Here is a 24,158-nt window from a genome sequence, read left to right as displayed (position 1 = left end):
TCCTTGGAGGGCTCAGCCTTTGGACAAACTTCTGCAGAATAGGTTACAGAGAAGTACAATCCTTTTGTGATGAAATTCAATAATGACCCAATTATTTCCAGCTCAAAAACACCCAGGCACTATTGGCTCTCTTACAAAACATAGTTGGAAGTTTCTAGGAAGATAACTGAATGTTTGGCTGGGTACATCCTTTGGGTCAGAATGTTAGTTTATTTCCATGGTTAGTACTGTGACTGTAGGATTTGTCATAAAAAACCAAATGTATCTGACTATAAATCCCCGTAACATCTTGTTATAGTTGAAAGAATGAGGGAAAAAAAAGAAAAACACAGAGTTTTTTGGTTCTCTCTTGCTGTGGAACAAACTCCCCCAAAATGTAGTGGTTTAAAACAATGACTGTTTTACTTGCTAATGATTTTGTAGCTTAGGGATTTGGAGAGGCACAATGGGGATGACTTGGTTGTGATCTACAATGTCTAGTTTGAATGGCTAGGAATTGGTTGACATGGCTTAGATGGGGTCATACACCTGGGGCCTCAGTTCTTTACTATATGGCTTTCCCTCATGTCTAGCTGGGTCTTCCCACAGTGGTTTCAGGAGAGTGAGACTGCTTATAATCAGATAGTGGAAATTTCCAGGTTTTTCTCAAAGGTTCAGTTCTTAAAGGCTTGGTTCAGAACAAGCACACTGTCATTTCTGCACGTTCTCCTGGTCAAAGCACGTCACAGAGAATGCTTACATTTAAGGTGAGGGAAAATAGACTCTTATCTTTTGATAGGCGATGTGACAAAGACTTTGTGGACATCTTTAAGCTACTCCAGAGAGAGAAGTGGAAAGAAACATTTTTCTTTGTGCTCTATCCAGGCTCTGATCAGATTAAGTCAAGGCCAGCAGTCAACAGAATTCCATGTGACCCTGAGCTCATTTCTCCAGTGGCCAATCTTTAACTTTAGTGTGGAGAGTTAGCAACTGTTCTTTGAACCTTCAGCCACACTCTCTCGGACTTCATTGCTATTTTTCAAAAATTTCCATTTGCTTTTTTGCCTTCTAATAGCTAGTCTTTTCTAGATGGATGATTTTTTTTAAATATCATGTTTTTTGTTGTTTTATAAAAATCATGTAAGCACTACATAAATACCCTTTCACTTGCAAAATAATGATGATGGTATAGTACATACAGTAAGAAGCAAAAATGCCTCCTGACTTCTACACTCCATCTACTTACTTTCATCAAAGGAGCAACTGAAAATACTTGATTGTGTCTTCTTTTACAACTTTTTGTGTACATATCTATTCTAGTATATGTGCATATGCTCACATGTAGATTTTTCTTAAATAAGATCTTACACTATCTATTATTTAGCATGTTGCTTTTTTCCACTTAATATATCATGATGATTGTTCCATATTAATTTATTTCCATAGTGCTTTCTTTTAAACAAGTGCATATTGTCCCATTGTATTGATGTGACAAAGCATGGTGTACCAAATTACATTTCTTCATATCCTTGTTATATGAAAATAACATCTTACCATTGTATTTCTTTCCTATCATTATTGGTTACTTATATTTCTTTCTTAGAATATCCTCTATTATCATTTGTCAAGAAAAGGAGTATGTTTTTTATATTTTTGACTAAATATTTATTTATGGGAGCTCTTCATATATTAATTCTTTGTTATTTCCTAAAGAAAAATTTCCAGATGTTGAATTGCTGAGCCAAAGGGAAGGCTTCCGACATTTCCTAGATAAGGTTCAGGGGGACTTTCTCAAGTCTTCCTTCAGATTCTACTTTTAGAAGGGAGTCATCTTACCCCATTGATGAGTTGAACCTCAGTTCTTGTCAGTGTATAAGTCTTCTATATAAAAGAGATAAAACTGTGAATTATACACTAATATATTCTAAGGCTGTTGAGGCCCAGCTGTGCTTAGCTACTTTGCAAATAATTAGGAAACTTCTTCCTGAATGTAGATGAACTGCTAGGTGGCTCATTAGCCATCATAACAGCCAAGGGAGATCTTTCATTCAATGATTGTATGCTGTTTCTTATTGCCCTGAAGAAGGGGAATCTAGTTTCTGAGCTATTTGCTGAGTACCTATTATGAACCAGGCACTATTTTAGGTACTTGTGATCTGGAATCTCGAAGGATGAGGTCAGTTTCTGAATACGGCAGTACAGTTGAGGAGGTCACTTGCAGTTCCAGATCCTTCTTTTTTTTGTGATTTGAACGTTATGAGGTTGTGTCACACAAATGTATCATTAAACTACTGAGTTTAGCTGGCCACTTAGCCTTTGAACCTCAATGTGGCTCTTGTGTTCTCTACTCACATCAGGTATAAAGCAGTTAAAAGGTTTTTTGTTTTTTGGTTAGACATAGCTGTAAGTGAAAGAGAAAACATCGGTAAAAGTTGAAAAGCAGATAACGTGTGGTATGTGAACATGCACAGGAAATAAGCTGCTCTTAAAGGAAGTATGATTTAGGAGATAGCCAGGACTTGCACAAACATTTCTGTCATTTGAGAATCTAGACATTTGCAAAGATCTCAGGGTATACCTCAGCAGTCTGCTTCATATAATATATTTTAGAAGCATTTCATAAACATGGATGCTATGGTTAAATGATTTGCAATTCAGTCATTTCAAGTCTTTAAAATCCAGAACACCTCATTTGTACCATGAGTGACTGAAGAGTTGTTACTATTGGAGGTGGTTTTTATGATTGTTTGTTGGGTAGACTACTTGTTCCACTGAAACCTTTGAAGCAGATGTGGGTACCGTGCACTTGCAGAGCATGGGTGAGTTTGCTGTCAATGCTCTCAATGGTTTGGGGGACTTAATTAAACTTAATGTGATATAGGCACATGGGATTTCAGGTGTGAAGGTTTTGTTTGAGTCTTAGCTCTCTTCCTAGTTCAATCACCTCATTTCAGTGGCTTAATTTTTGTTTGTAAAACCATAGATGCTGCCCCCAGAATTTTGCAAATCTATCTATCTATATCTATATCTATACCTATATCTATATCTATATCTATATCTATATCTATATCTATATCTATATCTATATCTATATCTATATCTATTATCTATCTATCTATCTATCTATCTATCTATCTATCTATCTATCTATCTATATAGAGAGAGATTGGAACCAAACAACCTTTAAATAGGAATTTACCTTTATAAGCATAAAAAATGCTCATCCAATGTGAGTTAACTATTTTGCCATAATAGTAAAAAGAGGGGTATTGTTTTTATTCCTTCATTTATCCATTACCATTTTCTGATTACCTGCTATCAGCCAGGCATTGCACTAAGTGCTAGGACAATGACATCAACAAAAACTGTTTTCTGCTTTGTAGGAGTTTATGGGCCAGTGGAGATGGTGGGTAGGATGGCCTACTCTAGCCAATGCTGTGCTGGTGCTGGGTCATATGGGCTCACAAGAACTGACTTAAATTTTCAGGAATTCTCCAAGTGGGTTGTTAAATATAGCCAGTATTAAAAATAAAGTTATATGTTGACTCTCATTGTTCACAGATTCCATATTTATGGATTTGCCTACTCAATAAAATTTATTTCTAACCCCTAAATCAATACTGTGGTCATTTGTGAAAACGTGCATGTGTGGAGGTGAAAAATTGGAGTTGTCCCCATGTGCACATTCCCAGCTATGTTGAACAAGGCCTTCTTGTCTCAGCTCTCACACTACAAACAAATGTCCTTTTTGTGGTATATTTAGTCCCAGGTTTTTCACATTTTTTGTGCTTTTTGTGGATGATTTTGCTGTTTAAAATGGCCCCCAAGCACGGAATTGCTGTCTAGTTCCTAAGTACATAACGGCTGTGATGTGCTTTGTGGAGAGCTTCATTCAGGCATGAGTTATAGCACTATTGACTGTGAGTTCAATGTTAATGAACCAGCAATACATCTATATTAAATAATATGTCTTTAAATAGAAATACATACAAAACAAGGCTATTCATTGATCAGTTGATTAGAAGCTCCTAGGAGCTAACCTTGCATTTCCTCTAGAAATATTGATTCAGTATTTGCTAATTCAGTGTTTGGAACAACTTTCTGGAACTGTGTGTAATGAGAATTGACTGTATAAACTTACAATAAAATAAATCATCTTACTCAAAAGATAATAAATACCCCAAACTCTCCATTCCCTAGTTATTTTGCTACACACTACTATCATCTATGATCTTGAAGTTACTTATGTCCATTGTATTTGTATAGCAAGAATACTTTATAATGAGGGGTGCTGCTGTTGTCCCCCACCCATGTTCAGAGATACCAAGTCAGTAGTTTGACATCAGTCAAGGTGGAAGTATTTACACCAGGGAAGTGAACAAATGCTACAAATCAAGGTTTTTCCCCTGTTGTCCCCACCCAATTGCCAAACATTTATCAGTATATAATAACTGCTTTCAACTTTCTTCAGAGGCCTTTCTTTGGAGCTACTGGAGCCAACTTTCAGGCACTAGGAGAGAGTCCAAAGTTATAGGGAGTTTATCTCGGGCTTCCACTACAGATCCATTAGACAGTGAGGTTAGTGTTCTCATGCTTTAAGGTGGATTTATACGCCTGAGCTTTCCATGGGATCTAGATGTTCCAAGAGCCCCAGATTCCTGAAATCATGCTTTTGTTTGGTTCCCTCTCTCTTACCCTTGCCATTTTCCCCTGGGAGCTCTTTTGTGATAGATCACTTTCATATAAATCCAAGTCTCAGGGTTTGCTCTTAGTTACCCCATCTAAAACAGTAATTCAGCAAACCTGGGAAGAAAGTCTTGGGTTCAGCAACCAGTATATATGGATCTGTCAGGTTGTCCTTAAAGAACTACTGGTAGATCTTAATTTTCTAGTTCTAATTCCTCCTTAAAGAAATACTGCTTTGAAAGTCTACCATTTGACTTAAATTTTCTAATGACCTGTAAACGGTGTGAATTAAAAGTTCTTCATGTTTTGTAATTGCAACTTCTGTGCTTAATGCATTCATATTTTGATAAAATATGAAAGGTTACTGGAACACCCGTTATCCAGCTTGGCTTCTTGGTGGGTTTGCCTCTGTTGAGCTCAGCTAGTGGCCTTGAACTCTGACATGCAATAATAAATCAAGCTTTCATCAAGTTCTTCTTAGCCTGTTGAGAAACAAAAACCCATATAAGCAAGGCTGAAGTAACTTCCTTTGAAATTCTAATTTGTTTTACTGTGATAAAAATGCAAGAAGTAGTCAAGAAGCCTACTGTGCTGTCGTATAAAACTGGAATATGATTATCTAAATAGTTTCTTCATTTTCAAATTATTGTTGTTATAGACTTAGCAAGTGCCAGTTCAGATGCATGGTCTGGGTAATTGTGCAGTAATTAAATGCTTGCTTGGGAAAACAATTTTAGATCATTAAATTGCTTTATTGCATTTTGAAAGGTTGAGAGGGGCATTCAGTCAGGTAGAGGCTATGTGTTTGTCTTCAAAGCAAGACTATCATAAATTATTCACACGGGCAAAGACGGAATTTGAGAAGGAAGAGACCTGGGGCATAGGGTAATTATTACTCCAACAGTCATTGTAGACTTAGAGGCCTATTTCAGATTCTTGGCAAGGTTTTGAGGATAAGGAAGAAGTGCCTCCTTAGCTAATCTGATTTTTTAAAATTGAGACCATTTACCACTGGGGGATTTTGTTTACTCTCGTGATACTGCCATGGATCAAGCATCTCTACAGAAGAAAAAGTTCCTGTTAACTTTTACTAAATTATGCAAGTCAGAGGAAAGCATAAAATATGATTTCACAAAGTATGACATGGGTAAGAGAAATATTAGTAAGAACATTGGGAATCACATGTTTACTGCACACGAGATAAATTCTTCACGAGGCTTCTAACTATGTTTATGATTTTGTATTTATCCTGGATTTTTTATTGAGCAATAATTTACCTACCATAAATGCACAAATTTGAAGTATACAGCTTCAAAAAAGGCACAGTTAAGGAAATTAATAAGCAAGTCACATATTAGGAGGAAATGTTTGCAATACATATATCTGATAGCAGACTTTTATCCAGAAAATATAAAGAACTTCTGCAATTAAGAAATAAGATAAACAATCCAACAAATAATGGACAGGTATTTGAGAAGAGACTTTATTAGTGACCAATAAGCACAAGAAAATATCTTCAACATTATCAGCCACCCAGAAGAAGCAAATTAAAAGGAGAACTCAGTGGTATGCCACTTCTTATCCATTAAAATGGCTACAATGGAAAACATTAAGAAAATCTATACACTCATGTAATGACCTTCAAAATAACGATATAGAACAAGTTCATCCCCCTGGAAAGTTCTCTGATGCTCCCTCCCAAATAATATCCCCTCCAAGAGGTAAATACTACTGAGTTTTCAGATACAGATAAGTGAAACTTATCTAGCTAGATGCACTCTTCTTTCATCTGGCTTCCTTCACTTATCAAAATCCATACTATGACAGCGATTGAAAATCAAGTGTATCAATAATTTCTTTTTATTGCTAGGTAGTATTTGGTTGGATGAGTGTATCATAGTTTGTTTATCCAATCTCCTGCTGATGGATTTCCCCCAGTTTTCGTTTACTACAAGTAAAGCTTCTATGAATGTTCTTTTTTATTTCAGTTTTTCTATGAATATTCTTGAATAGGTACTTTTGTAGACAATGTACAAACTAGGGCTGTTTGAGCACTTATTTCTTTTTGGCTATATACTCAACTGGCATTACTGGATCTGTCTTTGAAATTTACCAAAAAAAAAAAAAAAAGATACTAATTGTAAAGGTGCAGAAAAAGTGACTGTCTTCCCTAAAATCTGTTCTTGACAAGGCAAGGACAAAACTGTACTACCTGATGACATTGCTCTAGCATTCAAAGTTGGAATATCTCAAGTTATTGCTTAGCCATGGAGAATTAGAAGAACGGTATTCAGATTCTTGGTGAGATGAATGTAGACTCTGTGTACCTGAATGGATAGGAGCATTCAAGAGCTCTTGCAAAGGAATGCTTGGTACTTGGGGGAATTGGGTTAACTTGAGACTTATAGTCTAGAAACAGGACTGTTTGGGTTCACCTTGGAATCGCCTAATCAAACTATGTTAGGGAAAGGGTGGACTGAGACTTTAGTGCAGCCAAAGGGCCATGGGGCCACCAGAACTGGCCTGTTTGGTCTTCAAGAGGCTGCATTTGAGATTCATTCTTTGCTAACAAAAACTCTGATAATGGAACTCTGCTGTGGACCAGCCTAACCACACGCAGGATGGGCTGGTAGACTTGTGAAGGAGTTATGGCGCCCCCTGGGGGATACTGAAATGTTCCACCTATAGACATAACTTCCCCGTCCGAGGTCAAGTTCAAGTGTATTGAGTAACTTCTCAGAGAAATCATTATTTCAGTAACCCTCTCCAAAGGGTTCAAAAAAATTTAAACACTATTCTGAATTCTATTGGGAACAACTTAATTCAGGGAAAGTTTGAGAGGAATATTTGTGATGTTTAAGCTCTCACAAGAGAGGAAGGGAATCTTTTCTGGTTTATTGTTTCGATAGAAAAGTTTCATGTAATTGGATAATGTCAAATATTTGCTTTGTTAATGAAGGTGGCAGGATAAGATGGCAACTTCATCTGTAAAGTTGTGCAGGCAAAATGCCTGTACAAGACGGCTGTGAGCCTTTTGTGTCTTGTTTGCTCAGGGTGTAAAATAAGAGGTTCTCAGCCCACACCAATACCACTCTTCTAGTGAGCATTTGGGAGTGTGTGGGAGTGTTTCTGATTGTCACATTGACTGAGGAGTGCACCACTCCATTTGATGAGGTGGAGGAGGGAGTGAAAATGTCTAGCGTGGAGAGTTGTCCCATCCAGAGTGCCAATAGGACCCCTGTTGAGAAATACATTTTCCCCTCTCAGGAGATCTGGAGACATTTATACACAATTCATATTCATAAGGTTTAACTATATAAACAAAATATGTCAAGCAAGTGAAAGCTAGCAGACTTTTGGAGCTTTTTGAGACAGGACTGGAGTTAAACCTGGTTTTTGAACATGATATGATTACTTTCCCCAAGGCAGAAATGGATAAACCTTAAGAGGGAGAAGGAGGTGGGAAAATTTGTTTTCCAGGCCAGTCAGAATTTCTTTCTACATCCTCTTCCAAACGTTCATTGATCCTGCCATCCTTCTCCCAAGTTTCTAGGAATAAGGAAGCAGCTGATAAATTCATTAAGTCACAAGAAGGTTCTCTTACTCCTTTTACCAGGATATCAGGAAGGGAAAAAAATCTCAAATGCTGGAATTTCAGATGTGGAGGAGGAAGGTAGGTGTTTTGGCAGTTAGCTCTTTCTAGAACTTAAATTATTCCCAAAGCAAGTAAAAACTTGTATTCTTATGAGGCTGGGGTTAGATGTGGAATCCAAAGTGTTAACATTTGCTGTAACCATAACAAAGACAGGGAAGGAAGACTGGATTATCTTTGTAAATTTATTGGTGTATGAACACATTGAACAAGACTCTTTAGAAAAATTGAGTTTAGAGAGTGCCATGTGTGTGAAATTCTGTAAACTTTAAAGTACTATGCAGTTTTGATGTGTTTTCATTATACCAAATCTTCCTTATATTTCTCATAACACCACTTCAGAATCTTATACAAAAATCCACTCAGTAAGTGTGTCTCAGGTGACACAAATGATTAGGCACAAGACCTGGGGGCTATGGAACAAAGACTCTTATTGCCATATTTATCCATGGACTGATGTGCCTCAGCTTGGATGGGGTTATTCCCTGAGAGAGAAATCTTGCTGCAGCATTTTTATGCTTCCATTAAACATTTCCTGGGAGTTCTCAATTCTTTTTTGTGGAAAGGATTGACAGCACATCTCCCTCGGGCTTCCAAAAGGCCTAGAATAATTTTCTATATATTTCTGTGAAGGAAGGATTAGGAGACTATCATTAGTGTAACATTATCCAGTGCCTGGACAATCAGTGACTATGAGAATCTAATTAATAAGACTCCTGGGATGGTTGAACTCAAGTGTCCAGGATCGAAATGTTAGGGATATCTCTATTACTTCCTTCCTTGGTTGGGAAAGAATAAGAAATGACAGAAGCTTGAATTTCTTTCTACGTTTATTGAGCAACCATTGAACCAGACACTGTACTATATGCTAGGGTATAAGAATGAATATGACATAGGGCTTTGGGGGCATAGCTCAAGTGGTTCAAACTCCAGTACCAAAAAAGTGAATGTGACACTGTCAGTTCACTGCCTTCATGGTGCTCACAGTCTAGGGAGGGTGTAGGTCAGGGAGTCACAACCTTGGTCATAGTTTATAATCACTTTGAAAATCCCCATGTCCAGCCAGGCATGGTGGTTCATGGCCCGTAGTTCTAGCACTCAGGAGGCTGAGGCAGGAGGATCTCAAGTTCCAGGCAAGACTGTGTCTCAAAACAAAAACAAAACCAAAACCAAAAAACAAGCAAACAAACAAAAAACCTTCCATGTCCAAGCCACACTTTCAGTGTAATAAAATCAGTATCTCTGGAGGTAGAACCCAAACTTCATTATTTTTTAAGCTGTTCAAGTAATTACAAAGTGCAACTGAGGTTGAGAAACACTGGGGAAGGAAAAAAATACAAATCTCTAAAGGAAAATTTTATATTAAAGCATGACAAGGGCTCTGTGCAGCAGGAGAAGCATAGGAGAGAAGAAACCAACTCTGACACCTAAGAAGAGAGACATCTACGGATGTCATCAAAAGCATTGGAAGAGCACTGGAAAATGGCCGACTGTACAAGTAAGAACAAGAGGGCATCCAAATCATTTTCTGGTGGAACAAATTCTCCTTTGCATGTTAATGTTTAATGATTCTGGGGGTTGAAAATAAGAATCGGTAATTCAGGTACTCTTTTCTTCTCGCGTCCCTTCCCTTTCTTTATTGCAACCTTGGGCACACACATTGTTCACAGAATTCTAGGCAGATGTTTGTGGCTGCTAATATATTAGAATATAAGGGGAGCTGGATTCTGGTGGCTCATGACTGTGATCTTAGCTACTCAGGGGGCAGAGGTCAGGCAGATCACCGTTTGAGGCCAGCTCGGGCAAATGGTTTGTGAGACCCTATCTCAAAAAAAAAGTCATCATACAAAAAAAAGGGCTGGTGGAGTGGCTCAAGGTGATAGAGCACCTGCCTAGCAAATGTGAGGCCCTGAGTTCAAATCCCAGTACTGACAAAAAAAAATAAAAAGGGAAAATGAGCCCTTAATGTTTTTCTTTGCTTGTGAGAAAAGCACATGATTACACTAGTAGTGTGGTGTGGTCACTATGTGGTGTAGACCTGAAAACAATAACTTAAAAAGCCTTATTAAACATATTAAATTTCTAGCTCTAAATATACTAACTGTAATCCTTGCAATAGCCCTCCATGAGCAGTATTATGGCCTCTGGTTAATGAATGAGAATACAGAGGATCAGAGAGGTTAAATAACTTGCCAAAGTCCTGTGTCTGTTTGGTGGCACTATTGGGATTCTAATCCATGTCAGTTTGACTTGAAAGGACTGCTTCCCATTTTGGAGTTGAGCTGGTTACAGCTCCCGTGTCACTTAGTAGAGGTAGTGCACATGTATTTCTGAGGTATAGCTCAGTTTCACACTGAAACAATGGAGCTGGTGACTAATTGAGTGTTTTTACCAACACCACAATTACCACCACCATCACTGAGCATATGGATCCGTTGGATAAACTCTTTTTTTGCTACTGGGTTTTGAACTCAGGGCCTCTTAGTTGCTAGGCAGTTGCTCTACCACTCGAGCCACACCTATGCTCCTAGCTCCTTTTGCTTTAGTTATTTTTTTGAATAGGGTCTTGTACTTATTGCCCCAGGTGGCCTGGACTGAGATTCTCCTATTTATGCCTCCTGCATAAAGTAGCTGGGATGACAAGTTTGTGTCACCACCCCCACCTTTTGATTAGTTGAGATGGGGCTGGCTTAGAACCACAGTCCTCCTGATGTCTGCCTCCCAAGTAGCTAGGATTACAGGTGTGAGCCACTGTGGCAGGCTTGAATGAGCTCTTAAATAAATCTCGATGTAGGAAATATTTTGTAGGGAGACATAATTTGAGAGTTTGCTGGGCTGAAAGATTATAAAATTTATGAGAGTTAGTGTCCAGCTGAATTTTTGCTTTAAAAAAACCCAAAACCACAGGACAAGATTTAATTGTGCATATTAGAAGAATATGCTTCCAGGCTGAGAAAACCAATTGGCTGCCAAACAGAGATTCAGTGTCACAAGATGGTTAGTTTTCTGAGCTTCTGAAAAATAAAAACAGGATGAAAAGCAACCTGAACTTAAAGCCCAGAGATGATTCTGTTTCCCCTTCGTCTTGAAGAAAATTAGAGAATGTGGTTTTGAAATCTTGATTTAAAATTATTTCTTTTCATTTTGGGGGAGGGGGCTGTACTAGGGTTTGAGCTCAGGGCCTCACACTTGCTAGGCAGGTGCTCTACCACTTGAGCCACTCCACCAGCCTCACAATTCTTATGGTGGAGAAATATGTATGTAGTAAGCCCTGTGTTGTCCATCCACAGGAATTCACATTCTTACATCACTGAGGCAGCCATGACTCCTTTCTATACAGATAGTCTGCAAGATAGTGTAGTTACACCAGGAGAAAAGAGTAAGAAATTACATTCCACAGTTCAGAGTCTCTAAATAGATTCACAGGGATGACTTTGAGTTTTACCAGTGTAGTTTTTAAGACCAGTAGAGCCAAAAATGATTCTATAAGTCGCTCCTTGCATCAGAATCACCTGGGGGTGTTTCACAACCTATCAAGGCCTGGCTTTCACCTGCAAAGCCTCTGTATTCACTGACTTTTGGTGGCCATTTATTTAGGTATTTTAAAAATGGCAAGGTAAAGCTAATGTGGATTCAGGGTGAAGAGACAATATCTTAAAACACTTACTCCCAAATTTTGTCACACATTCAAACTACTGGGGAGCTTTAAAAATCTCCAGTGGCAAGAGTACACCCACATCAAAACCCTAATGCCAAGGTTGCCTCCATACCAATTAAATTAGAATGTGTGGAGGTGGGAGCTAGGTGCCTTAAACAGTAGATCTGGGAGGTATTACCAATGAAGGTTCTCTTGCATGCTATTTACAAGTTTCCAGACTCTGGCAAGTGAGAGGAAGGTAGAAAAGCGGGTAACTTAGACATCGGTGTGTCTTCCCTTCCCTGCCAAATCGTCATGTTGGTATGGGCAGTGATGTGCTGGTAAATGCTTAACAGATGGTTCTCCAAGAGAAAAAAAGAACCCAGCCCTGATTTGTAGTGTTTGCCAATTTCTGCCTTGTAAATACTCCCACCATTGCCAGTTTCAGGTTCCCAATATGATATCATTGATGGCGAAGTTGCAAAGCGATTCACACAATGGCTGCAGGGAGCTTGTGCGAGCTGGCTCCAGCATGCCACTGGGTATGAACATGATAAATTGCTCAGATAAGTTTAGAAATTAAGGGCACAGTCTTGTCTTTATTTCCAGGTATGAATCAGAAAAGAGATGAAAGAGCCTAAGGTTTCCCGTGATGTGTCATCTAGTCTGGAAATGAGGGCACACTGAGGTGGATCTAGGGAGGAAAGGCATGAGACCACCTCCTGCAAGTCTCTTGTCACTTCCCAGTAGCTTCAGGGAAGAACCAGGTGTTCCTGTACCCCTGAAAACATTGCGGAAGTGGCTGAGCATGTGCTTGAAGCGTTCAAAGGGCTCTGAGGTTAGGATGACAAAATCACAGAGGATGGTCCATGGGTATCAGCTACAGATGCAGATGTTGAAGTGGGCCAGTGAGCCTACAGGTGAGAATCAGATGCCTCCTCTTGATGCCACCATGCTACTAACTTCCATGACCCCTTAGTCAGAGAGGTAACAGAAAGGCCTGAGGAAACAGAAACGGTGGCAGACGTTATGTATCGCAGTAATTAGCTGTTGTTACAGGGAATGCAGCCAGAATCTCTCCCTCTTTTATTTCTTGGTAGAAGCTCAAAAGGAAACAAAACCTGATTTTTAGGTTCATCTTATTAGAGCTGTTGAAACAATGCGGGATATTTTTTTTATCCTTTCTTGCTTTTGGAAGAAGTAACTGGCAATATTTTGCAAATTCTGACAAAGAACATCATGCTCCAAGTTCATGGAGGCAAACTACTGTGTTGTTTTTCTTTTTTTCTCTTGGTGGTATTGGGGTTTAAATTCAAGGATTTATCTGTTTTGTTTTTTTTTTTGTGGTACTGGGGTTTGAACTCAGGGCCTACACCTTGAGCCATTCCACCAGCCCTGGTGTGTGTGTGTGTGTGTGTGTGTGTGTGTGTGTGTGTGTGTGTTGGGTGTTTTCTACATAGGGTCTTGCAAACTATTTGGTCGGGCTGACTTTGAACCTTGATCCTCCTGATCTCTGCCTCCTGAGTTGCTAGGATTGCTGGCATGAGCCACCAGTGCCCAGCTTTTAAGGCTTTATCTGTTGAGATGGGGGTCTTGTGAACTTTTTGCCTCAGCTGGCCTCCTACTCTCAGTCTCTGAAGTAGTTAGAATTACAGACGTTAACCACTGAGTCTAGCTGAGGCAACCTTCTTGAAGGCTGATGTAAACAGGTCAAGGTGGTACACCTTATAACAATGCACCTACAGACACACTGGGAATGTACATCACTGAACCTTTTCTCTGCCATTTGTGGATGCCCAATGCATAGTGCGAGATGGGTGCTTGGTTGCGTTTAAGCTAGTGATGGCATTGTGCTCTGTGAGTCTCATGCACTGTCAGGGGCAAGAAAAATTTTATTAGGAGAGATTGAAATTTTATTAAGAGGAGAAAAAACACCAGAGTGGGGATCAGATCCCAGTTCTCATCCTGGCTCCATACCGGCTGTGTGATCATGCAAACTCAACCTCTTTGAGCTACTCACTACATTGTCACTGATCCTTCATTGCTATGTATGTGCTTACTGAAACAGCATGTACACAACCCTGCTAGTTTATTTCCTATTTAAGACTCATCTTGAGATGGGCCCGATGCTGCATGCCTGCAATCCCAGCACTTGGGAGGCTGAGGCAAGAAGGTCGTGAGTTTGAGGCCAGCCTAGGCTACTTAATGAGACCCTGCTTCAATCTCCCCTCCCCAAAAAGAGTCTTCTTTTGACTCTTCCAGCTACTTCTCCACTTCTCTCCTCATCTTTGCAGCAAAAGAAAGAGTATCATCTATACTTGTCTTCCCTTTTTCACTTGACAGTATCTCCTTAAACTTCTTGGTTTGTTCTTGCTCCCCTGCACTCCTCTGAAACCACTCTTGCAGAGGCCATTGATGACTTTGACACTGCCAAATCCATTGGTTAATAGGACATCACCTCTCTTTTCCCACCATCATCTCTTGCCTGGATCACTATGCTACTTTTACTCTTGTCCTATTTACCACCCTTTCTCAACACACCAGGTAAGTGATCCTTTAAAAATGCCATGTTATGTTACTGCCTTGTCCAAAACCTATAGTGGTTTCCTCTCACATGTGGGAAATCAAGAATTCATATCAAGGCCTCTGAGGTCCTAAGTTATCTCTGCCTCCAGCTTGTGCCTGCCATGTGACTGACCTTATCATGTGCTCCCACTCTTTCCTTTCATCTCTGCCTCGGCCACACTGGCCTCCCTCCTGCAAACTCTCCAGGTGTGTTCTCACCTCAGAGCCCTTGAACTTGCCTTTGCCTCTGCCTGGAATACACTTGTCTTACATATCCATGGGCTGACTGCCTCACTGCCTTCAGTGACATTTCAGAAAAGACTCCATTGATGACTCTGCCCAAAGCGGCACCCCTGCTAGGCGCTACTCAGGAGGCAGAGATCAGGAGGATAGCAGCTCAAAGCCAGCCTGGGCAAATAGTTCCACGAGACCCTGTCTTGAAAAACCCTTCACAAAAAAGGGCTGGTGGAGTGGCTCAAGGTGAAGGTCCTGAGTTCAAGCCTCAGTATTGCAAAACAAAACAAAACAAAACAAAAACAGCACCTCTAGACCTCTCTTTCCCCTTACCCTGCTTTTTCTTCAGTGCGATTATCTATTCTGCTATTTTTACTTCCCTGTTTAGAATGCAAATGTAGATATTGTATCCCAAGCACACTGTTCAATAAGTATTCATCTGGTAAATCTGTTGAGTGAATGGGACTCAGTTTCCTCATGTGTAAAATGAATGAGAGGGCCATCTGGTCAGAGCATCTGTCACTGAATTGGTTGCCAGGATTGTCTCCCCTGATCTGACTGGCTAAGTGGGCGTCCTTTTCCTCATTATGCCAGTCCCTCCCAAAGCCAGAACAGGATCTTCTGTTACTTTGATGAAGGGTATCTGAGTTCCAATGTTGCTTGATAGAACTTCAAAGTTCTCTTCTCACAAGGGGCCACCACAGTAACACCTTTTCTGCCTATCTCTTACAAGTATTGTGAAAATCAAATGTAATCATAGATTTGAAACTCTAAAGCTTTATTTATTTAAGTGGAAAGAAATAAAAAGTAGCATAGATGAAGGGTGACTCCAGTATCACTCAGAATTTTCTCTCCTCTCTAGTGCTCCCTACTACCCTGACCTAGGGACTAATTTAACAGTGTACATAAGACACAAAACAGAAGTTGAAAACAAAATAGAGGAACTGGAAGTCAAGAAGATATTTATTAAATTAGCAAAGAAAAAAATAGAGAAAGGAAAGCACAAATGCTTCTAGCTTCAGGTTATGACTAATTTCCCTAACTTAATTGGACTCTAGCACTGAAAACAAAAACAAACCTCCCCAAGTGAAATGAAACAAAATGAAACCAAAACCACTTTCATCATTTTAGGGTTCTTATAAAATAAGTTAATTTGCTATTTAGACACTTGAATAGTAGCAACTCAAAGGCTCTGAATTCTCGTAAGCTATTTAGATGATTGGAACACCAAATGGCTCTCTGAGTGGTTAATCACTCAAAGGTCTCTTAGCAAACCCTTTGTCTATATGCAGCTCATGATAACGATGAAGGTTTGTATCTGGGTTTTGCAGGAGAGCCAAAGAGGCAGTTGAATCAAAATATTGGTGCATTTTCAGCTGAGCTTTCTGGTTCAGCTAATGAGCATTTAACTCAGGCATTTTTCACCCAGGCAACAGTAATGTATGTTTTGGATCATATTTTTTTGGCTTTATCTCTGTCCTAATGAGAATAAAAGACTGAGTATTTTGAGTATCTAATGGGACAGAGCTGACTGAAAGCTATTTTAGGTTCACTTCCCACATGAGCTGTATCCAGAAACAATGAAGAGACACCAGTAAGTGGGAATAAAAATGCCATTTGTTTGATAGATAGGGTAACTGTGAAAAGACCAAGTTGTGGCCTTCTGTGTACCCGTAGGTCCCCAGTTTTTTCAGGGCCTTGGCTTTTTCTGCCTTCTGGCTTGGAAATGATACAAATGCTTATGAGGAATGATCATAGGGTAAACAACATTAAAAAAATCCTGGTCAAACTATGGCTCTATCTTCATCTTGACCTTTATAGCTCAGTGATTAAGTACATGGGCTATTGAATCAGACAGGCACTTTAAATCCAGCTCTGCTACTTCCTGACTTTGTGAATTTATGCAAGGTACCAAATTTCCCTTAGCTTTAGCTTTCTAGTCCATAGAATGGAAACTAGAGTTAGCTAATTTATAGGATTGGTTTTGAGACTAAATTAGATAAATCCATGTAAAATACTTAGTTCAGTGCCTTGCACATGGCAAGCCTTTGATCATGTAAGCTAATAACCATAATGATATTACTCCATTTGAACTCAGAATATGAGGATTGCTCAGTGCATTAGTTTCCTATAGCCACTGTAACAAAGAGACAGAATTGCTGGCTTAAAATGATCCTGTATAGCTATCCTTATCTCAACTAGCAAAAACCCTTTGTCCTCCTTCTTAATGTTTATACTGTCTCTTCAACAAAATTAGAGATAAGGGCAAAACAGTTCCTGCTCAGAAGCGAGGGGGTAGGGGGGGAGAGGGAGGGGGTGGGGGGAAAGGTAGGGGGTGGGAGAAGGGGGGAGAAATGACCCAAACATTGTATGAACATATGAATAAAAAAAACAAAAAACAACAGAAATTTATTCTCACAGTTCTGGAGGCCAGAAGTTGGAAATCAAGGTGTTGGCAAGGTTCCAAAAAGCTCTATAGGACGATCCTTCCTTGTTTCTTCCTAGCTTCTGATGGTTGCTGGCAATCCTTAGTGTTCCTGGGCTTGCAGAAGCATCATCTCAACCCTGTCTCCATTGTTATGTGACATTCACTGTGTGTATGTCTTGTGTCCAAATTTCCCTCTTTTTCTAAGGATCCCGCTCATTGTATTAGGGCCTACCCTAATGCAGCAGAATGTTATCTTAACTTGATTACAAACAAGGTCACATTCTGAGGTGCTGGGTTGCCATGAATTTTAGGGGGGCACTATTTAAGCCAGCACATTCAGCATGGGAAGATATTAAGTGCTGGAAAAGATTAAGTGGACTTGCAGAGCTCACTCTGAACTAAGTAGATCCTGGGCAGGAAGGGAGAAAATGTGACAGAAATGAGTCACAGAGGGCACCGCCTCTCCTCCACCCCCAGGAGAATTATGCATATTTAGTGGGTGACTGCTACACCCCACAGAGTACAATACCACCTTTTCTGACCAGACTCCCCTGCTCAGCTGCAGAGTTGAAATTTGGGAGCAGCTATGAGCAGTTACAAGACAGGGGAAGGAGAGGACGTAGGTGGATAAATTGGAGGCTGAGACTTGTATGCACAGGGGCTAGGTCCCAATTCATTTGTGGATGGAGTGGGTCACACCAGTGCATCAGAGCCTGGGGACAGAAATGATTGTCACTCCATCACAACATTCTTCAGTGGTTTTCTAGATAGCAAGATGTAAGCACTACCACAGCACTTCTCACACTGCAGCGTGCAAAGCAATCACCAGGGCGGGTTGATTGAAGTGCACATTCTGATTCAGGGGGTATGGGGTGGGGGTCGAAACTCTGCATTTCTAACAAGCTCTTAGATGATGCTAACGTTGCTGGCCCAAGGACCACACTCAGTTTTAGGCTTGGCTTGTGCCGCACACCACTTTAAGCCATCTTTAAAAAATATCCCAGGCGCATAGAAGAAGTGGTGGCCTATACCTATAATCCCAGAACTTGGGAGGTGGAGGCAGGAAGATCTTGAATTTGAGGCAAGCTTGGGCTACATAGTTAAGACTCTTTGCATTGGTTATTTCGCTTTCATCTCTTTCATTTTGAAACAGTCTCATTTTCATGGGACGAATTGTCCATAAAAATACTTCACCTTCTGGATTCTTGTGGTTGCTTCCTGTGGTGTTACTTTGCTGTATTTAGCTGCATTTCTTGTAAACTGGGAGTTGGCTGTAAAAGCTTGATGGGTACATGTTAAATGTTTGTGGCTAAAATTCACTACAGATGATGGGTACATTATAATGCATCACATCAGGTGACACGTGATATCTGCTCGTCCCACTATTAGTGGTACAAAGACTGAGCCCTGGATTAGAGTGATGACAGCTTGGTATCTCTGCCTTACCCTTATATTTTACTCTTTGAGATGAGAGAGTAATTTGCTTGGTTTTTCCTTGGCACACTATACGAACACTTGGCTCCTCATCAACCATTCTTCTAACATTTTTTTTAATACTCAATTGATAATCCTTGCCCAAATCAATTATTTCTTTGGGAGTTGCAAAATGATGCTTGCATAATTCAGGTATTCACTTTACATGTATTAGTTGATATAGTTCTGGCCTACAGGGTGTCTCAGACTCTGATTGTAGCTTCTCCAACAGAGCCCTGGAATCAGCCATTTCTCCAAAGAGCCCTGGTTTCTTTGAGTGAGAAGTGGGTATTAGAAGGGAAAAAAGGATCTCAAGGGTATATATGATTGGGCTAACATTGCTTCTAGGGAATTTTAATGCAGAACCAGAAAACATACCCACAATGCACTCACATGCACATATGCAGATGTGTATGTTTTTTAAAAAAGACTTCATAATGACATCCCAATTCACTCTACCATCACTGTTTTTACTTAATTTCTTTAATTTTATAACTTCTTCTTTTATTCTGAAATCTTGTTTCTTAACATAATTGTTTTATTTATCTTATATTAAAATAGTTTCTGAATAAGATGCCACTATTATGTATAACAATAACATTACTGAATGATTTAAAATTTCTTTATGATTCTTTGACCTGAGATAAAATTTCCCTTACACTGAGTTTTAAGAACTGACTGTTGATTAGATAGTAGAGACTCTGCAAATGTTACTTAAACGAATATTTTGTTAGTAAACAGGGCGAATATAGGGCGAGTTATCAACTGGATTCTTTAAAGTGAAGTTCATCTGGGAATACTCTTTAGCTGTTTGAAATCCTTAAGCCTGTTTTCATAAAATTTTCATTTCCCTCTTCAACTCTGTTTATGCAATTTAAGCAGATAGCTTATAGGGATTCCTGAATTTGGACTGAATCTTCCTCAATAAGACTATGAACTGAAACTTTTTTGTTTCTCTTTTCTGTTCCCATTTAAAGGCACAAGGAAAAGAGCAAGGAATCGTGGAGCGTGAACTACTGGGGCAGGTCTCATCCCATCAGCCCCTGCGGCATTGTCCATTTCTAACTTCATACATGAGTTAATTCTTATCTAGCTTCTCCTTTAAATGGAGATCCAAACATTCAACATTGATTTATTTGACATAGAAATATTGTGTCTCATGAGAGAGGAGGAGATATGGTCCCAAGGGAAGATGATCTGCAGTTTTCTAGGATCGTTGGGGTTGTGGGGGATTTTTCTTCTTATCTTACAAAGGGCCAGTACTCGAGAAATTGCTTTTTATTTTACTCTTCTTTAGTCAGGAAGGACTTTCTTTTTTTTTTTTAATTATTGTTGTGCTGGGTGGGGGTACATTGTAGCATTTACAAAAGTTCTGACAATATATCAAATACATCATACTTGAATTCACCCCCTCCACCACTCTCCTTTATTCCTCCTTCCCCCCATTCCTGGGATAGTTTCAACAGGTATCTTTTTTTTTTCATTTACATACATGTGTACATATTTGCATCACATTACTCTCCTACACCCTTTCCTCACCTCCTCCTCCTCCTTCCCACTGGTAACAACCCCCTCAGGCAGGCCCTGTTCCAACCTCCTGTTCCCTGATTTTGTAAATTTAAAAAATGACATTTTGTTTGTTTAAGATAGCTACATGGGGAGTTTCCTTGTGACATTTGCTTGTATATATGCATTATAACCAGAATTGATTCATCTCCTCTATTTTTCTTTTCTTCCTTAGTCCCCTTTTCATGGCAGAGGAAGGAGTTTCATAGCCATACCATGTATACTTCATTTAGCAATAGGTTCGAGAAAGGCGTGCTAGCCAGTTAAAACATGTAATTTAATTCTCTGTTCCTGACAATATCCAATGAGTGCAATTTCTGCATCACACATCGATACTCCTAACAACAGGAAGGTCACAGAAGATAGTCATCTGAGAATTAGAGGAGTCTATACATGCTGACAGAACAAGTGGTTTGAAGCAGTTTCTGTCAATTTGTCATTGACCCAGTGGTTCTTTTGGAAATTGCCCACTCAGCAAGAGAAAATAGATGTGAAAACGAAATCGTTTGTGGAGATGACACAGAAGCTCTTTCACATCAGTAGGTTTTGGGTGGATTTCCTGGGCTGCAGGCATCTACACTTCACTTCCTGCATTTAGCATAACCTGCAGTGCACGAGCTGTGCTGCTAACTGGAGAGGAAGAATTCATATTATGTATTCCAGTATAAATGTCAGAGCCTGACCAGGATAAAAATAACCTCTATTTTTTTTCTTTCTTTGAAAAATAATGTCTTCATTGTGTTTCTGGGTTGTTGCTATTTGATTTTCATTGTTCGCAAAAGGCAGCAACTCCACCTGCTTCTCACACTTTCAGATTCCTCAGCATAATGAGAGGTTATGCAGTTGATGCTCAGGCACCAAAAGGTCCAAAAGTGAGAAGCACGTGTCAAAATGTAAGGATAGGTAGTTGGGTGCTGGTGTCTCATGCCTGTAAACCTAGCTACTCAGGAGGCAGAGATCAGGAGGATCGTGGTTCAAAGCTAGCCCGGGAGAAGAGTTCATGAGACCCTATCTCAAAAATACCCAACACAAAAATCAGGCTGGTGGAGTGGCTCAAGTGGTGGAGGGCCTACCTAGCAAGCGTGAGGTCCTGAGTTCAAACCCCAGTACTGCCAAAAAAAATGTAAGGACAGGTAGAGCAAGTGATACTTTCTTTTCTTCAGACAAGCATCCATTCAAGGTGCGATTCTTTATCTCAAGAAGTCTTTCCCTAGGAAACTCCAACAGTGTAATTTGGAGCTAGCATCCTGATGAGAATCTGTGAACTAAAACTCAGCACTGGATCTGGCAAGATGATAAAACATTTGAAACCGGGACTACTCTAGAAATTATCCACATATGGCTGCCAAACTTTGATGTCTTGAGAAAACCCACATTTAATTTGTGTTTGATGTCATCTGGGTATCATATGATATCATAGTCTTTGAATTTACCAAGAGGAAATTTGTCTTTTTTTTTAATTTGAAGGTTAACCACCCTCATATAGAATTTGCAATAAGTGGAGCAAATAAGTGGATGCTGTACATCTGCAGCATCCTGAAATGGTATAGTTTAGACTTTTTGTGTATTTTTCTTATGCTTTCAATTATACTTTAAACTCCATTCGGACATTCTGTAGAACCTAGAATTGGACACTTCTTGTGTGCTAATTTAACACGTGTAATTTCAGTACTTACCCTATATCCTCAAATCCTCAGTGACCAGCATTTCCAGCCAGAACTGTGTTTTAGGCCATCGGCCTCTTCTGATATAACTTCACTATGAAAGAAATGCTAGGAGCTTATAGAGCTCCTAATAGCAAGGTGTCTTTTAAGATCAGGTTAAAATGTCACTCCTTTCATAGGAAAGAGTCTCTGTGCAGAAGATTAGGCCTTTGGGACAGGTGGCTGTCCTGTCATCCCCAACGAATGTATTGCCCTTAGAATAATATGTAGATGGAAGAAATGGGCTCGAGCTGTTAGTCATCCAGTGCTTCGGGTGTTAAGCAGTGGCAACTGTTAATGTAAGATTTTTCTATTAGGTGTTTGGAAATGTCAGCCACAGATACACAGAAAGATGTGGCACATTTGCCTCCATTTATGCTTGACACCATTCATTGCTTTCTTTCTTTACAAGAAACTGAACAAGGAACAAAGAGAGTGGCATACTGTGCCTTCTTGTGGATGCTTTGAGCTTGGATGGAACAGGAGATAAAAGAGAGATGGAAGTCAAGTGTTTGAAAAGCCCTAGTGTCTGTGATGCCAGAAAAGGGTTCAGGATGTATCAGGAGAATTTATATGAGTGAATGGCAAATTAATGTTTCCATTAAACTGTTACTGAAAGAAACGTGACTTTACTTTCTCTACCCCAGGTCTTGGATTATGCAGAGAACTTTCTAGAATATACATTCAGGTTACTAAGAATTTATCATTGCCCAATCGAGGACAGCTTCAGTTTTGTAAGAGGGAGCTAATCAGGACAAAAATGGGGGTACAAAAATGCTGTCACTGGTGCTGTTCAGATTCTGTTGTACAGCAAAAAAACAAAGTGAAAATTGATAGATTTTTCTGGATGTTACGTTGGAAAAATTTAAAAATCCGTGTTTTTTAAACTTTCAGGAGCCATGAAAACACTTCCCATCTTATCTGCCATTGGTGTTTGAATGGACTCCTAAACCTCCACACTCAGGAGCATTTTCTTTGCTTTGTCCTGAGCTGGGTGATGTTTCCATGGAGAACACTGATTGATCTTTGAGTGATCTTGAGAAAGCAGCGTGGGTTTTATTTGCCCTATAAAAAGTACCAAATGTGGAAAATGTACTTAGCATGTGTGGATGAGCGTGCAGTCTTGCAGCGACTTGGTTTCCGAGTCACAGCAACTGTATTTAGCTTGCAGCTTCCTGTGGCTCATCGGTAGCTTCATCTGTGAAGTCAAGAAATCTGAGCAGACCCCCAGACATATCACACATGTGTTAGCAAAACCTCTAATGATGAAAAGTTATTTCAGGAAAAGATGGTATGTAAATGAGGTAGTGGAAAATTTTCATGTATATTAGAATACTTACGACATGGTTTCTCAACCTCGGCAACCCCAGGGCTGGCTCATTCTTTGTCATGGGACTGTCCTGTGTATTGGAGGACAATTGTCTGCCTCCCTAGCCTCTGCCCACCAGACAACAGTAGCATCTCTACTCCTGCAGCTGATAAAAGAAGTCTGTACACTTTGCCAAATGTATCTTGCAGTGTGAGGAGAAGGGGGGTCAAATCCTAACTGATTTAGGATTACATGTGGAATAAAGGCACGCTCCCAAGGGCAAATGACTCACCTAAGAGACTTTAAGTTCAGAAGGTTTGTTTAATTGATGACTACTATTTGTGCCAAAACCAGCCTCTTGCCAAGCATAAATAAATAGATGGATAATTTTCTTTCAAGAGCTGAGAGTTGACATGAGGCTGTTTGTTCAGCAAGGGCAAAACATTATTTGTTTAGGCAGATGATCTTGACACCACCTTGGAAGGAGAGCAAACCCGCCTCTCCTCTGTTTCAGGTGAGAAGCAATCAATACTCACCACGGAAGTGCTTAGGGAAACAGATCCTCTGCTGAGTTTGCTTATGCGCCCTCCCTTTTTGATTCAGCTCTTTTCTTACCAGCCTCTATGTCTTGTACAAAAATTGAGGGCTGTGTCATTTGCTTTAAAGAGTTTCACCTCATCTGCTCACTTTTTGGAATCAATGCCGTTATGGTTCTGACTCTTAGTTGTTTCTTGGGCAAATTTGTGATGTCAGAAATCTCCATGGTTTCCTAGACTTCATTTTCTTTGCACTTTACCCTCCCCTCACCTGTGCCTTTCCTTCACCATGAGTTACCTCCTCTGCAAATCCACCTCCAGGTGCTTCAAATGCCTTCTTAATCTTTCTTCCCCCTCACTTCACATAAATCATTCTCTCTCTCTCTGATC

This window comes from Castor canadensis, chromosome X (genome assembly GCF_047511655.1).
Source record: "Castor canadensis chromosome X, mCasCan1.hap1v2, whole genome shotgun sequence".
NCBI classification, from domain to species: domain Eukaryota; kingdom Metazoa; phylum Chordata; class Mammalia; order Rodentia; family Castoridae; genus Castor; species Castor canadensis.
The sequence above is the reverse complement of the archived record's forward strand: the minus strand, read 5'-3'. Positions refer to the sequence as shown.